The 7,999-nt window shown below is 48.0% G+C and overlaps 1 long non-coding RNA gene across 1 annotated transcript; it reads left to right on the plus strand.

The window, feature by feature from the left end:
• Positions 1–273: 273 nt before the first annotated feature.
• On the plus strand, positions 274–4,548 carry LOC110147890 (uncharacterized). Its single transcript, XR_002317004.2, has 3 exons — positions 274–514; positions 1,170–1,394; positions 2,658–4,548. It is a non-coding gene; the product is annotated as an uncharacterized lncRNA (long non-coding RNA).
• Positions 4,549–7,999: the final 3,451 nt, after the last annotated feature.

The following is a 7,999-nucleotide window of genomic DNA, read 5'->3' on the forward strand; positions in this document are numbered from 1 at the left end:
TTTCTTTGCTCAGTTTCTGCAGGCTGGACATCCAAGGTCAAGGTGTCAGCAGGTTTGATGTCTGTAGGTCTGGTGTCTACAGCTGGCTCCCTACTGGGCTTGCAGACAGCCACCTCCTCACTCTTCTCTCACAAACTTTTCCCTGTGCAGCTACCTCCCCTTTCCCTTGCCGCTTCTCATGAGAACACCAGCCCCACTGGGTCAGGGCCCCACCCACCCTTATGACCTCATTCAGTCTTCATCACCGCCTTAAAGGTCATGTCTCCTTACACAGTCACAGTAGAGATCAGAGCTTCAACACATGGGTTTGGGGGGAACATGCCCCAGTCCTGGCACGGGTGTTCCTGAACTCACATGTGGACACAGCACAGTCACAGATGACACACGGATGACACCCCCGTGTGCACGCAGTTGTGCTCCCACGCAGGCCAGAGCAGGCCAGGACAGAGCCACGTGGGCCCAGGGACACGGCCCACAGTGACACAAGCTGAGCTGGCCAGTGGGGACACATGTGGTAAGATGTCCAGTGACTCCAACCCTGGGCAGGGCCCCGGAAAGGAGACCTTTGCCCTTGAACCGGAGCCCAGAATGGCAATGCAGGAGTCGGGGGGGGGGGGGACAGTCAGTGAGCAGATATTCCTGGGCTAGTTGGAGCAGGGACAAGAGGCATCAGAGTCAGGCCATCCAGCCTGGACATGGTCCCTTCCTCCCCCCGAGGACTCTGTCCTGAGTGGATGAACTGAAACCCTGAGCGAAGGGGGTCCTCTCCTGGGCCTCAGGTCTGGGCTCCCCACCAGGACTTTCAGTGCCAGAGCTGCCCTGGGAAGACTCCCTCATGCCCTCCTTGCAGGAGGGGCGTCTACGGATCAACCCCAGATCCCCACTTAATCTGTAGGGAAAATCAGTCAGAGGTGCTGCCTAGAGTCTGTTGTCCAAGACAATTGTCTGGACTTGCCCTGTAGATCTGATGGTCTCTGGGGAAGAGGAATAGAACCCCGCCTCCTCCCAGGCAGTGGTGGTTTGATCGCTAAGTCCCCTCCCAGGCAGTGGTGGTTTTAATCGCTAAGTCTTGTCCAACTCTTGTGACCCCTTGGACTGTAGCCCGCCAGGCGGCTCATGGGGATTCTCCAGGCAAGAATACTGGAGTGGGTTACCATTTCCTTCTCCAGGGGATCTTCCCGACCCAAGGATTGAACCCGGATCTCCTGCATTGCAGGCAAATTCTTTAGGGACTGAGCTATGACGGAATCCCACATTGAGCAGGGTTCCTTCCCCAAGAGAAATGCCTTACCTGCGTTACCGCCGTCGGCCAGCAGGGGGCGATTCGCGTTTACCTGAGGCTAACAGACGGTGATTTTTCTGGTCTTCGTATCATCTCTACTGAAGGGAAAATGGTGAAGTATTGCAGAACATTGAAACAGGAACAGACTCTGTCTTAAATGCTCCCTAATTCTCTGAGAATCTCAGGATGCCGCTGACGGTGATGTTCCCTAACTGTTCTTGTTTTCTCCCAGTTTCTACCTCTTTCATTTTCAAAGATGGAGTCCAACAAGGGCTCTTGTCGCTCAGAGTCAATGCCCAAGTCCTCATAAAGGCCGCAAAGCACTGCCCTGGGGCCTCTCTGAGCACATCCACAAGGACCCCCCTGGCCCACGCCATTCTGTTGTTCTGTTGCTAAGTCATGTCTGACTCTTTGCGACCCTGCGGACTGTAGCCCACCAGGCTCCTCTGTCCATGGGGATTCTCCATTCAAGAATACTGGAGTAGGTTGCCATTTCCTTCTCCAGGGGCTCTTCCCAACCCAGGGATGGAAGCCACGTCTCCTTCACTGGCAGGCGCGTTCTTTACCACTGAGCCACCTGGGAAGCCCTCACCCCACTCTAGACCCTCAAATGTCAGATGTGTCCCATCCCAGGATCTGTGTGCTTCCTCATAGTGTCCCCTTCATCTGGAGGCCCCCCTCACAGATACCCCACGGCTGCCTTCTGCCCCCTCCTCAGATCGGGTCCAAATGTCTCCCTCTCAGTGGGGCCCCTGGCCACCTGTCTGAGCTCTCACCTAGGCTCCCCCACCCGCAGCCCCTCCGCAGCACTCCCCACCACCTAACGTCTCTGCATTTTACTTATCATGTCCTTCCCACCCCCCTCCAGTTAGAATATTAACTCCATGTACAGTTGGTTCCTTGCAACATCTCCAGAACCCAGAATTGCAGCTAGTAGATGTATAAACATTGTTGAATTAAAAAAACAGGCCAGTTCACTCCCTGCTTGAAAGTCTTAAGAAATGTCCAAAATCTATAACATGCTAGAATTCATGCTGCTCTTGCTGTGCCCACTTGTCCCCTCATCTCAGGACACTGGTTTCTCTCATTTACCAGCCCGCAGCCCCACCGGTGTTTTTCCTGTTTCTCAAACAGGCCTCAGGGTGTATGTGCAATTTCCACTGCCTGGGGTCCGTGGGCTCCTGCCTCATGATGAGTTCTGCCTAAGTTCTCCCTTAGATGCTTGAAATGGTTCCACTCCAGAGAGGCCATTCCCACTGTGGTACCCCCACCACAAGTCACGTTGTCTGTTTCAGCCTCTGATCTGTTTCCCTGCAGTCATTCTGAGAATCACAGTTGCTTTGCATGTTTACATGTTTTTTTCTTCCTCCATCAGAATGTAAGCTCTGTGGGAGTTTCAGAAACTGAAGGATTTGAGTGTTTTTTTACCCTCCTCACAAGCTCACTGGCTCACCTATTGCAACTGTGTGGATGCTGGGAGAAGACATGAGACTCCTGGGTCAGAAACACGCGGTGAAGCAGCTCAGGGGGCTTCTCCATCAGCTCCCCTCTTCTGTCAAGTTCAGGTTGATGCCACACACACAGGGCTGGCATCACAGCTCAGGACCTCTGTGCTTAGAGACCCCCAACCATTTATCATGGGCTGCCAGCAAACCTGACCTTGGCCTTGGAAGGGAGTCATCTTTATTATATGACACAGTACAAACTTCCTTTTCCTCTAAAGGGAGATCCTATCTCTTTTTTCCCAAGTTATTTGCCCTGCAAACATCCTTGAAAAGTATAGTGCCTCTGCTGGTAAGAGGTACAGAGATGTGAGGGACCATGAAGAACTGTCCCTCTGCAGAGGGCAGGGTTCATGAATGTGCTCATCACTGTCCCAGTGCATCACACCAGCCACCATGCTCTAAGCCACAGAATGGAAGCCATGGGGCTGCATCAGCCAAGCAGAGTTGGTGCCATTTTCAGAAACACCGAATAGGCATACAGACCAGCAGTGGTTCTATGGAAAAAGCACCTCCTTTATTGCTTTCTGTATCCTGGATTTTCATTCTGGAATTTCTCTTGGCTTGCTCCTGTCTGGAAAATGAGATAAAAGCACCATGTGAACCTGACATAGCCAAGATGGAACAGAGTTGTCTCTGGGAGATGCTTAAGGACCATGGTAGAAAATAATAATTTTAAAGATGACTTTTGTTTAGGAAACTCCAGGATTAAGACAGACACTGTGTAAGGAGGGAGGGTGAGCCTCTACAAAAGGAAATAACTGGGGGTGGTGGTTGGCGGGCTATAAGAAGAAAGAGTGTTTATCTCTGCTGTCCATATACATTCAGAATCTGGGGTATCTTCCTGGACAGATCATCAGGCATGAGGCCAGAGGCTGACTGCAAACTTTAGCCAACCCCCACGTCCCACATCCAGTCAATCATGAAGACTGGTCTTTCCGGATTCCTGGTTCCTTCCTGTCCCATCCCTGTGGCCCCTACCAAGTTCACAACATTATTGTCAACCTCTGGCACCATTTCTTCAGCTTTCTGGTAGATTTCCCTGCCTCCAATCCATTGTCCACAACTCTGCCTTGGAGATCTTTCCAAAAGGCAATTCTGATTGTGTCATTCCCCTTCTTCAAACTTTTCAGTGATTTCCTATTTCCTTTAGGATAAAGCTCTGATTCAAAAGGGTTCGTGAAATGAGACCCTCCTTGCATGACTTCTCCCCTTCTGCTTCACTCTGACCGCCTCTCCCCTTCATCCTCTTTGTTTCAGCCACAATTCAAGTGTTCCCCTGGGCAAGAATGCCTTCTCCATCATTCTTGGGAAAGTGTTCAGAGTTCCAAGAAAAAGCGGCCGAGGAATCAGGAAATAATAATCTTAAAAGAATTAAGGCTTAACAATCAACATAGGAACATTTCTGCTCTGGAGGCATCCAATGCTACCAAGTGGAAAGTGAGAGCAGGAAACACTGACATGTATTGGGTAAAAAGCTCGTTTGGGTTTTTTTTCTGTGAGAGCTTACTTCTGAGAGATTCTTACAATAGAATCCAAAGACAGGGTCAAATCGCTGGGAAATGAGCCCACAGTGAATAGGAGAGACATGATGGAGATTGAGTTGGTCTTGCTGGCAGCTCTGGCCCTGTGAAAAGTGCGCTATGTCTATGTCTCCTGACAGTTGATTAACTCTTGCAAAATAAAAACAAATAACTATATGCATAGTATACTTAACACAAACCTTATAAGTAGCTTTCTGGGAAATAAAGATAAAACGAAAGATGTCTTTGGCATGCCTCCTGATCCTTCTCCTTTCAGTTAAGGTCTGTTCTTCTAGGAAGTCACCTTGACCTTTAAATCTGAGGTTTGTTGCCCCTCTAGTGTATTCATTACTGCTTTCATACTATTTACTAGACTACATGGAGGATGACTACATTAGTGACCCCCCAGAAGAAACACACCTCCTATTTGCATAAATTTACATGACCCCTCCCACACTGACTGTGGGAGTGATTGTGTGATTTTCTTCAACTACCAGGACATTAATCAGTGATACAGATAATTGCTAGGACCTGTATCCTGGGGCTTGTTTCCTTGGATCCCTCCTCCTTGGAAGCCAGTCACCACACCTTCAAGAAACCCAGGCTTGGCTACTGAAAGATGTGAGACCCTGGTAGGATGATGGCCATCTTGGACCTTCCACCCCTCTCCCTGCCAGGCTCCCAGCTGAATGCAGCTGTTCTAGGATATGAAGCAGAAGAACTGCCCAGCTGAGCCCAGTCCACCCACAGACTTTTGAAAAACAAAGCATCATTTTTGCTTTTAAATTTTTAGCCACGGAGTTTTACGATGGTATTTGACACAGCAATAGGTAACCCAAACACACTGTGCTGTTATTTCTCTCTTTGCAGATAAACTGTAAATTCTTGGAAGGTAAGTTCCCGTCTGCCTTGTTTTACATAGAGGCTCAGTAAATACTTTTGAAAGGACTTTTTCTGAGTCTTGGTTTAGGTCAAGCCTAGAACTTTGCTGGATTCAAGTTTGGCTCCCATCAAACAGGGAGTGATGGAGCATTTTGTTTCTACCTGCACAGAAGTCACTCATGAGAGGAGAGGCACACTCTGTGACTTTTCTGTATTTCTCACGCTGAAACTAAGGCATTCTATCAAGTGAAAAACCTGCATTCCTTTAAGACAATTGCTTTAAGACACTGCTACTTTGTGGTGCTTTCTTGCTGTTCTTTGGAAGCCTGTTTAGACTGACAGTTCTTCTTAACGCTATCCTTAGAAAACACCTTTACTTCCAAACACCCAGAAGTTCTGGAGGGGAGGGGAAATGGAAGGTGGTGAGAGTAGGAAAAAAAATAATTTGGACTGAATCCAGCCTAAAAATTTTCATCAAGTCAACCTCTGACTCAGCACTGTGTGTGAGGCAATTGCTGCTTCTTCTAAACTCCAGGGAGGTTTTTATCTTGACCATCTGGCAATTAATCATGGTGAACAATGCTATCTCTTCCTTTGTCTTCTTGGCATTGGGTCTTGCTCTTTCATTTTTCGCAGGTTTATGCCTGAGTTCCCACAGAGCCCAGCATGCAACAAATAGCTGCCAGGGAATGGTTTTGCTCCAAGTAACCTTACCAAGAAGGGGACCAGAAAGGACTTTGAACAGCCCAAGATGAGGTTGCAAAGACCCTCAAGGGCAGGAGGGCACTGGTGTTCAGAAGGAATGAGCATCTGCCTGGCAGCCCCACCACCAGCCTGGACTTGGGCTCCTTGCCTCTATTGTTTCCTGGCACTGGGAGAACTAGCCTGATTTGTACCTTGGTCTTTGGAGATGTCCAACCCCAGACTGAGGTTTTCTCAGCTTTAGGATGAGGCGTGAATGGTTCACTGTCTGGCTCTGTCTATTTCTCTCTTATCTGTGAACCCATGAATCATTTTCTCTGCTGTCACTGAGATTACAAAAAGATGACGCTCTAGCTGGAAGTTTCGGTGAAACAGTGTCTGTCCTGCCGGCTATAAGTACCAATTCATGTAATAGGGCCTCAGGGCAGCAGGAGTCTGTCTCTCTCTCTCTCTCTCTCTCTCTCTCTCTCTTTTTAAAATTTTTTTTGGAGGGTAGTTGATTTACAATGTTGTGTTAGCTTCAGGTGTACTGCACAGTGGTTCAGCTATACATAACATATATCCACTCTTGTTTTGGATGATTTTCCCATATAGATCTTAGAGAGCAGATTTCCCTGTGCTATACAGTAGGCTCTCGTTGATTATCTATTTTATACATGGTGGTGGTGGTGGTTTAGACACTAAGTCATGTCTGACTCTTACGACCCCATGGACTGTAACCTGCCAGGCTCCTCTGTCCAGGGGATTCTCCAGTCAAGAATACTGGAGTGGGTAGCCATTTCCTTCTTCAGGGATGTTCCCGACCCAGGGATCGAACCCAGGTCTCCTGCACTGCAGGTGGATTCTTTACCTTCTGAGCCACCAGGGAAGCGTTTTATATATATATATAGTAGGGTATATGTGTCAGTCCTAATCTCTTGCTAAGGAGGTCTTCAAAGAAGAACTTTTCTGTCAGCTGGCACATTACCTGCATCCAATTTTTTATTCCTCTGTATCTCATGATGCCACATGTCTCAGAAATAGACACATATGTAAAATCTTACCAAAAAAATGATTTAAAAGTGAATTTATTTACAAAACAGAAATAGACCCACAGACACAGAAAGAAAACTTTACCAAAGGGGAAAGAAGGGAAGGATACATTATGAGCTTGGAATTAACAGATACACACTACTATATGAAAAATAGATAAAAAATAACGACCTATTGTATAGCACAGGGAACTCTACTCAATATTTTTTAATAACTTATAAGGGAAAGCATTCTGAAAGATAATAATACACATGTATAACTGAATCACTTTGCTGCATGTTTGAAACTAACACAACATTGCAGATCAACTCTTCTTCAGTAAAAATATATAAATAAGTAAAAAGAAAACTGGACTTCCTCCTACTCCTACAAGGAATGATTCTGCTGGCAACCAGTGACCCAAGAAGGTGACCCTGAGCCCCAGAAGCCATCACAGCCCCCGTGGAACCCTCAGTTTCAGCTTGGGCACATGACAAGTAGAGGTCCCAGGTCTGCTGTGTCTGGACTTCTGACCCACAGACCCTGTGAGATGAAATGTGTGTTCTTCTAACCACTGTCTGCACAGAGGCTGAGTTTAACCCTTGCCCCTCATTGCAGCCCCCGCCTGCTTGATCACACAGTGGCCTTGCCCAGTACTGGGTGACTGAGCCGAGCTTTTGTCCCAGGATGCCTGCTTCTGAATGGGAAATGCCTTCATCTCCACCCCTTTGCACCATCACCCCCAGTCTCAGACTCCAGACGTTCCGTGTGCACAGTGATATGTTGGGAGTTTTCACACCACAAGCCTTCTGGAGACTCACAGTGACCCTGTCCATGGGGCCTGGGGCCCTAGACACAGTGCCTTCAGAAACAAGCTCTTCCTAAGAAGGCTTGGAGAAGGGAGCATGGAGACTGGAGTCGAGGTTTTTCCAGCTCTGAATTCCGTGCTGTTTTCACTCTTTACACTGGAATTGCGGGAAATGTTCTGAGGCTTGAGGAGGAATGTTGGAAAGGGGGCGGTTTCCCAAAATTACAAACTAGACCACAGGGTTAGGACTCTGGGCAGAGGGGCTTTGCCCAAGGGAGGTGCTAGGAAA

This window comes from Odocoileus virginianus, chromosome 9, assembly GCF_023699985.2.
Source record: "Odocoileus virginianus isolate 20LAN1187 ecotype Illinois chromosome 9, Ovbor_1.2, whole genome shotgun sequence".
Taxonomy (NCBI): Eukaryota; Metazoa; Chordata; class Mammalia; order Artiodactyla; family Cervidae; genus Odocoileus; species Odocoileus virginianus.